Genomic DNA, 9,902 nt, shown 5'->3' on the forward strand with positions numbered 1-9,902 from the left:
CCCTTTCTCTCTCTCTTCCAGTTTCCATAGATTTTTTCTTATTGTCATCGTCTCTCCCTTTGGCAATTTTTCTCTTCCCACTTTCCCTTTTATTGTATTCTTCCTGTTTTCTATAGGACTGGTTAGATATTTTTTTTTCCTGTATTGATATTTCTTTGCTGTATTGATTATATATAATGTGTGTGCGTGTGTTCGCCCTGAACACTTATATATATAAATATGTGTGTGTCTGTGTGTGTATATCGAACGCATTAATAAATTGATATTTTTTTGTATGTATATATATATATATATATATAAAATATATATACATACTAAGATCCACTATTTGGCACGCACAATATACATTTTTCTCGATTTTTCAAATGCTTTTTAACATATTTCTGCTTTGGCATTGAAAAGCTGGTAGTAAAATATACTTTATTATATATATATAATATATATATATATATATATATATATATTATATGATAGATATATAGTATGTGTATATATATATATGTGTGTGTGTGTGTGTAACGTGAATTTACTGGCTGTGTGCCTATGTTAGAGAGAGAAAAGAGACTTGGTCCATTTTGACTAGAGTACTTGTGGTCTAGTTTTCACTGTCCTTTTTAAATACCCACCGAGGGTATTTTAAATCCTATACTCAGAGACTCTGCTAAACTGGTCCCTCATTATATGACTATCACGAATTATTTTTCAAGGCACGTTTTCTAACTGTCACTTCTAACTCCATTCCTGCTTCCATCAACTCTCTCTTTCCTTACCTGCTCTGACACCACTTGTGCACAGCCATTGTAGACAAACAGCAGTTCAGACGGGGACGAGACTGTGGGGCCACCCGTCAGCCATCCGATTCTAATTGCTTTCCTCTCCGCCTGCATCAGTCAGTCAACCACAGCCAATGTCGCAACTCAGCCGACCAGCCAGATTTAAAGACCGTGTTGCCTTTATGGTACCTGTTAAATATTGCATGTGGTACGCGACGTGTTTTATTGCCTGTAGATATATGTGTGTGGGTGGAGAAGGTGAAGGCGCGTGACTTCGGGGTTTGGGTATTCGGCTCGTGAGTTCGATCCCCGGCGGTGCATTTTGTCCTTGAGCAAGACGTTTTTTTTTTCTATTTCTTGTTGCTCCAGTCCATTCACATGCCAAAAGTGAGTATTACCTGTATTTCAAAGGGTCGGACTTGTCACATTCTGTGTCTGTGGAGTGCTCAGCCACTTGCACGTTAATTTCACAAGCAGGCTGTTCCGTTGATTCTCTAAACTGGAACTCTCCTCGTCGCAACCGACGGAGTGCCAGTGTGTGGAGTGGGGCCGTTTGTGTCTCGATGTTTGTGCGTGTGTATTTATGTCAGCAATGGTGTTTGTACAGTCGAGTAAATTCCAAAATGCATTACTTGTAGAACCATTGGCGAGTCGAACAAAATGCTTAGCGGCAATTCTTCCGGCTCTTCTTTCTGGGCTCGAATTTCGCCAAGGTCGAATTTGCCTTTCATACTTTTACTCTTTTACTTGTTTCAGTCATTTGACTGCGGCCATGCTGGAGCACCGCCTTTAATCAAGCAACTCGACCCCGGGACTTATTCTTTTGTAAGCCCAGTACTTATTATATCGGTCTCTTATGCCGAACCGCTAAGTAACGGGGACATAAATACACCAGCATCGGTTGTCAAGCAATGCTAGGGGTACAAACACAGACACGCACGCATATATATAGATATATACGACGGGCTTCTTTCAGTTTCCGTCTACCAAATCCACTCACAAGGCTTTGGTCGGCCCGAGGCTAAAATAGAAGACATTTGCCCATGATGCCACGCAGTGGGACTGAACCCGGAACCATGTGGTTGGTAAACAAGCTACTTACCACACAGCCACTCCTGCGCCTTTTGGGGTAATCGACTTAACCCACTCCCTTGTCCCAAAATTTGAAACCATTGTTTAACCCCATTCAACTCAGAATCAAGCAAACCTTTGATAACCATCTCGCTTTTTATGGGGTATATATTATTTGGGCGTGGAGGCGCGTGGCTTAGTGGTTAGGGTGTCAGCATTATGATCGTAAGATTGTGGTTTCGATTCCTGGACCGGGCGACGCGTTGTGTTCTTGAGCAAAACACTTCATTTCACGTTGCTCCAGTCCACTCAGCAGGCAAAAATGAGTAACGCTGCAATGGACTAGCGTCCCATACAGTTGAGGAACACATACGCCATTGAAACCGGGAAACCGGGCCCATGAGCCAGGCTAGGCTTTAAAAAGACGCGTTTATTATTATTTTATGTTATTTGGACTACATATCTAATGTGTCTTTAGGTTATTTAAGACAAGAGAAAGTAATTTGAGGGAGAACTGTCTGTTGTTTCTAACAAGATCAAGGAACAACGTAAAAGATGCGTCTGCTGTTCTTTCTGGCTTCTTCGGATCAACTCGTCGTTGTGACGGACGAAGAACCATTAAAGAACATTTGTTTTTTTTTAGATGAGTTGGATATGAGACGGGAAGAGAGCATTGTGGAATTGAAATACAACTCACCCAACAAAAACTCACTACTTGAATGGACCATAAACAAAACTTGACTTAAACAGGATTTAGATAATCCTATCAGGTAGTGCTATTAAGTTAGACATGGCCTGGACCAATCTTTGGTCGAAACATATCTAAGTTTATCTAAATACATGGGTTAGCTTTACTATAAATACAAGAATGTAAAGGAGATTGAAGAGGATGAAAGGTGTGTGGGGGGGTCTTTACAGGGAGAAATTTAATGATTGCTAATGAGGTGGGGTGGGTGTTGGGGAGTGATTAGTTTGTTTATCTGAAATAATTGTAAAAAAAAGTGGGATCGTGATTGGTCAATCCCATTAAAAAGCTTTGGATGTCAAATAAACAATTTGTTTATTTGACAAGTGTATGAAGATGGTGATGGTCGGTCGATTGCTTTGAATGGAATCGGAATGTAGGATGAGCTTGTTGTAGGTCAGCTGTTAATAATGACAGGGTTTTACAGGGCTTGACAGTCCGGTGGTGGTGTCGATATGAAGATATATTTCTTTACTACCCACAAGGGGCTAAACATAGAGGGGACAAACAAGGACAGACAAAGGGATTAAGTCGATTACATCGACCCCAGTGCGAAACTGGTACTTTATTTATCGACCCCGAAAGGATGAAAAGCAAAGTCGACCTCGGCGGAATTTGAACTCAGAACGTAGCGTCAGACGAAATACGGATACGCATTTCGCCCGGCGTGCTAACGTTTCTGCCAGCTAACAAGTTCAAAATGTTTGTTGAGTGAGTGAAGTTTAAAGAAGTGAATGTCCAAAGGTTGTGAAGGAGCAGAATCGGTAAGGTTGTTGTTGTTGTTGTGGCTTGGAGTAGCTGATGAAATACTTTCCAGATGATGTGAGGAGACTTCTAAATGACCGACAAAAAAACAATCCAGCCACATCTACACTTGCTAAACTACAGTTCCACCGCCTTTTTTATGCACCCCTCCTCCTCCTCTGTAGCGTAGTTAGAGGTGGGCGAGAGGGCGGTCGCCCCGGGTGATATTTTTGTAGGCGGCGCTTTCGGGATTCCTGTGGACCGGATGGAGGCCGTAAACACAAGGGGCTGCCCAGGGCGACACACACTAACTACGCAAGTGATCTTCTTCTCCCCTCCCCCTGTGCCTCCTCCTTTATCTCTTTATTTAACGATTCTTTAGACTAAAGCAATTACCAGTCTTCCTTAACAGACCCAACCCACGTATTTCAGTCCCAAAATGCTCTTTTGTGTCATGGACGACTATAAATCGCTCTCTCTCTCTCTCTCTCTCTCTCCTCTCCTCTTTCGTGGTTAACGTTTTAGGTAAACACGACATTCCCTCGGCCCATGGTGTTCCGGATGACTGCCTAAATAACCACTATATTCAGTTGACCTTCAAGATATTTGATGTGTAGCTTCGGTCGCAGGAGGGCGTTTATTACTCTGCGAGTCTCACTTCTCTTCGTAATAGCGACGACCTTTCTCTTCCATCTCACAGTGAGACGACCAAAGTGAACGGGAAATAACAAATGTCTCCCATTTTAGACAAGTTGACAGGTATCCTCTTGGAAGGGATTTTCAGCGGGTCTTTTGACCTCTACTTTAAGCCCTCAGCCAGACGCTGACAGTAATGTACATGGCCGCAGTAGACCCTGTGGGAATGGAAGCTAGTTAGACTTGAGCAATGCTCTATGTCCCAACCGTTTTAGTGCTTGTTATAATGTCGATGGAATGGCGTCGTTACATCGGTTGTTATAGAAGTTATAACCGTGCGTTGTAGTATACTCTTTTACTTGTTTCAGTCATTTGACTGCGGCCATGCTGGGGCACCGCCTTTTAATCGAGCAACTCGACCCCGGGATTATTCTTTGTAAGCCCAGTACTTATTCTATCGGGTCTTTTGCCGAACCGCTAAGTGACGGGGACGTAAACACACCAGCATCGGTTGTCAAGCAATGCTAGGGGGACAAACAGACACACAAACACACACACACACACACATATATATATATACATATACGACAGGCTTCTTTCAGTTTCCGTCTACCAAATCCACTCACAAGGCATTGGTCAGCCCAGGGCTATAGCAGAAGACACTTGCCCAAGATGCCACGCAGTGGGACTGAACCCGGAACCATGTGACTGGTTAGCAAGCTACTTACCACACAGCCACTCCTGTATGTATAAAGTGTGATGTCGATGCAGGTTTGATGTAGGATTTCTCTGACCCCTAAATCCTCTCTAGACAGATGACTGGACGGAAATTCTGGAGACACTGAATGTTAATGGACTCTAAGGTGGTCCTGGATGTTAACACTCTTCTAATGTTGAGATGACATACATTCTTTGTCTTACGACTTCTGTGATGTATCGATCTTGTGTAGTGATAAACCAATCCATATCATTATCACTCTGTAATGGTGTTCTGTCCAGAAGATTTCCTGTTCTTCTGTGTTTTCATAGCAGTGTTGTTTTCAGCAAAGTTCAGTGCCTCATCAAAATGGTAGTGATAAAACTTCCCGTTGGAGAATGTTAGATCTACACCGTGTAGAGAGAGATACAGAACCTAGCACTGAAGAGTTTTAAATTACCTTTTTGAAGAGTGAGGTATAAGGAATTTTCCAGAGTTACACCGTGGATGTTGTGCATATCATTCAGGATTGTGTTGTTGTTATCGAACTAGTTTTGATGCCCTTTTTGTTTTTTTTTAATAATGAATCTGATATTCTCAGTATCGTCACCTCATCACTCAGCTGTAGAAATGAGTTGCGGCGTCACAGGTGCCAAGCCCAATCCGCTGTTGCATTTGCCGTGGATAACATCAATGGTGTGGAGAGGGGAGTCCGGTATGCATGGGTAACTGCTGGTCTTCCATAAAACAACCTTGCCCGGACTTGTGCCTGGGAGGGTAACTTTCTAGGTGCAATCCCACGGTCAGTCATGACCGAAGGGGGTCTCAACCATTTGTCATTTACATCATCCGCCGAGGTGACTGTATCTCTAAAAGTTTCTATTTGACAGCCAGAAAGTGACGGAATTTCCTACGAATATCTAGAAAGTCGAGTTTGGATCAACTGAACCTATGGCTGTTTGATGTTCGTGAGTGTCGTGTGTAGCGCCACCTGACCTGCACTCTGACCTTTGTTTGCATCATGTGACGACTTGTCCAATGCTCATTTCTTCTCATTGCTCCAGTGAGTAAAACAAGTTTTCCTGGTCTTGATGTAACCAATAAAAGACCAATGTTTGTATACAGTCAGTGGTGGTAGCGTCTTGTGTTTGTTCTTCAGCTGGAACATGGCGTTAATATTGGTAGAGTCGTGTTCCATACACAGGAGAGAGTATCCTGATGCCATTCTTGAAGCACGCCTTGACTGGATTTGCAAATCAATAATCTCTCTATATATAAAGCTGAAGTTGTCTGTGTATGGCAGGTTTGGTAGCCTTCAACTAACACTATCTCATCCCAGACCCCGCGGCGCAAGTTGACCAAAACTTGATAGAAGAAGGCTTGCTCTTCTTTCCGTAGAAGATAAAATTCAAATCGGACCATGTTAACACCAAAAATTATTTACATCAAAAACGTGCTTTTTTTTTCTATGAAAATCTCTATTTTTTACGATTCTTTGACTGCTGAGTCGACATTTTACGGTGTATTTCAACCAGAAAAATGTTCACTTAAAGAGAATAACAAGCTACATAAAGCAAAATTTTTACTTTTCAAAAATTCCAATTCTAAAGAGTCGAAACAAACCCGAGAAACGCCGGGTGATACTGCTAGTTTAATGTTATTCATCAATAATCTGGCGAGCCTTTGAGCTGTTTTAATGTAAGAACGAATTCGCTTGTTGTTAGAGAATGAAATGAATTTAATGAAACGAACAATTTAATGAATTAAGCTAAATGAATTTAATGAAACAGTTTCTTGTTAGCTGCTATCATTCCGCCACTAGCTTCCTAACTTCCGTTCGAATATTTCATTTTCAAAATCGCAGTATTATCATTTTTTTTTTCTTCTTGAAGGTTCTTGAGAACCTACTGAAATATCTACCTCTAAGTCAACAATGACCGATCACGTGATCAGAGCATCATCAAAGCTTTAGAAGCTCTGAATATTTACGGGTGTTATTCACAAAAGTCTTCCACAGTTCATAAATGGCTAAAAGCTTTTCTAACACAAAAATGTCATTTCAAATTCTGCAATTTGAAAAAGACTTGGGAAAACCATGGTTTTTACAGTATTTGGGTAGATGCCAGTTTTTAATGAATTCTGATTGATACAGAAACGGTTTTTACGCCCTTCATCATTGCACGTTTATACTGTGAAAGTAACGGTTTTAATATTGAATACGTTGCTGAGTGAGAACTCAGAAACTGCAGTTAACTATATGAAAAAATATCTAAATGAAAGCAAAATATCTAATAAAAAAAAGTGTAGCATTTGGAGCAGGGAAAACTAATTTGAAATTTGGAAGAATCGATCGGAAAGGTCAGGAAGACATTTTTTATCAAATGAAAAAAAAAATTGTTTGAATGATGAAATTAAAGATGTCGGCTGCTTTGCTCGTATTTGTCACAACGCAATTGGATATCTTTCTCGTAGGCTTGAACTTAATATGGAAGTAGTAACGATGAAATTTTACCCTTCTTTTTTTTTATCAATAACTCATTCGTAAATACAAAACATTTGAAAGATTTTTATTCTTTTGTTGACATTGAATATAAAATACTTTCGTCTCACGATAAAACGGGTTTGCTTCCACTTCCTTTCAAATACAATATTGAAGCATTCGTGGAAAAAAAAAGTAGTTGTGGAAACACGCAGTGTAAAATGATACACTTGTAATGTTTTCACGGTCGCGATGATTCTGTTTGTGAAACAATTCCACTTGATTCTATTAAGCAGATCATAATCAAACAATTGATAACTATGGTTCTGTCGATATTTTCTACAGGATTATAGGTAACTAAAAATTCGATTCAATCTAAATCACCATCACTGTAGCCATGCAACAGGCGAAACAGCTTTCTGAAGACCCAAGGAGAATTTTGCAGTCATTCGATTCGGGATTTAGACTTGAATTTCCAAGATTTGTGAGCAAATATGCCTATGGTCTCCTGAAAAGACTCTCAATTTCTGGGAGGAAGAGAATCAGAGCTCTTCGAGCAATGGCAGAAGCATCTGAGAAGAGTTCTAACTGGATCTGGTCAAAAAGGAATGAAAAGGAATTTTAAAAGGCATATTGTAGCCCACAGTCAAATGTCGTCTTCGACTAAACTGGCTCTGGGGCACCTTAACCATTTAAGAAGGTTGCAATGCACACAATACTAGCGCTCCGTCGGTTACGACGACGCGGGTTCGAGTTGATCCGATCGCCGGGATGGCCTGCTCGTGAAATTAACGTGCAAGTGGCCGAGTGCTCCACAGGCATTCGTACGCTTAACGTAGTTCTCATGAAGATTCAGCGTGACACAGAATGGGAAAAGGCTGGCCCCTTTGAAATACATGTACAACTCACTTTTTGCCAGCTGAGTGGGCTGGAGCAAAGTGAAATAAAGTGTCTTGCTCAAGGACACAACGCACCGCTTGGATATCGAACTCATAACCTTATAATCGTGAACCAAATACCCTAACCACTAATCCATGCGCCTCCACAGTGCACACAATAGTACAGAATACGGCAGCAGAAGGGGATCCAGTTGTCATGACCTGGGCGTGGTCTGCTCACCTAAGAGTGTACGGAGTTATGGGCGGAAATACTCGCAAGAAAGGAGCTTCTCTGAAGACTATCTGCTGCTCAGCCATCCTTAGAGTTTCTTACAACATTTTGGGTCCGAATATAAAACCAGAAATTACGATACTCTCTGTACGGACGGTTCTTGCACTAATTCACTCTACAGTTTTTTTCTCGTTAATCTACGTTTTCAGCTTCTACAGTAATGAGAGTAAAATATCTCACAACTATGGAGAATTATGGAGAATTCCCTTCAGAAGATCAACGACAAATATCAAGCCACTGTTTGATGCACCGAAACATATTTCTCTCTCACTGAAGATATTCATATCATATACTAGCAATATTGCCCGGCGTTGCTTGGGTTTGTTTCGACTCTTTAGAATTGGTATTTTTGAAAACTAAAAATTTTGCAATATGTAGGTTGTTATTCTCTTTAAGTGAACATTTTTCTGGTTGAAATACACCGAAAAATGGCGACACAGCAGTCAAAAAATCGTAAAAAATAGGGATTTTCATAGAAAAAAAGCACGTTTTTGATGTAAATAATTTTTGGCGTTAACATGGTCCGATTTGAATTTTTTCTTCTATGGAAGGAAGAGCAAGCCTTCTATCATACTCTCAATTTTGGTCAACTTGTGCCGCAGGGTCTCGGAGGAGATAGTGTTAGTTGAAGGCTACCAAACCTGCCACACACACAGACAACTTCAGCTTTATATAGAGAGAGATATTTATTGCTATCAATAAATGTTTGTTTAGTTTTTTGTTTTGTATTTAGACTGTTTTTTGAATTTTCTGTTTGATTTTTTTTTAATATCATTTTACATTTTTCTTCGTCGTTTTCTTTACTTCAGTCCTTAGATTGTAGCCATGCTGGAGCACCGCCTTGAAGAAAATTAGTCGAACGAATGGACCCCAGTACCTTTTATATAAGCCTGGTCCTTTTGCCGAACCGCTAAGTTACGGGGACATAAACACGCCAATACCGATTGTCGAGTGGTGATAGGAGGAAAACACACACACACACACACACTATAGGCTTCTTTCATTTCCGTCTACTAAAATCTGCTCCCAGGGCTTTGTTTAAAAGACATTTGCCCAAGGTACCACGAGATAGGACTGAACCCGGAACCGTGTGGCTGGGAAGCAAATTTCTTACCACACAGCTATGCTTTATACCCACTTGATTTGTTCATATTCCTCAAACATAATCGCAAGGGTTTTTATTCTTTTATTATCTACTGAATTTAATGTCCCTGAAAACGGGCTCCGAAATATTCGTTTGGTAAAAAAAAGGGTCAGAAATGGGAAAAGATTCGGGAACCGTTTCTTACAGTCAGGCGTGGCTGTGAGGTAATACTTTAGCTTCCAAGCCAAGTGGGCGGGGAGAGCTCAGGGTGTCTGAAGCAAAATAGGCGGGGAGAGAACGTATCTAATGCAAAGTGGGCATGGACAACTCAGGGCGTCTGATGCAAAGTGGGCGGGGACAGCTCAAAATGTCTGGTGCAAAGCAGGGCGGGGACAGCTCAGGGTACCTGATGCAAAGTGGGCGGGGACAGTGCAGAATGTTAGGTGCAAAGTGGGCGAGGGCAGCTCAGGGTGTTTGATCCAAAGTGGGCGGGGACAGTTCAG

This window comes from Octopus sinensis, linkage group LG14 (assembly GCF_006345805.1).
Source record: "Octopus sinensis linkage group LG14, ASM634580v1, whole genome shotgun sequence".
NCBI lineage: Eukaryota > Metazoa > Mollusca > Cephalopoda > Octopoda > Octopodidae > Octopus > Octopus sinensis.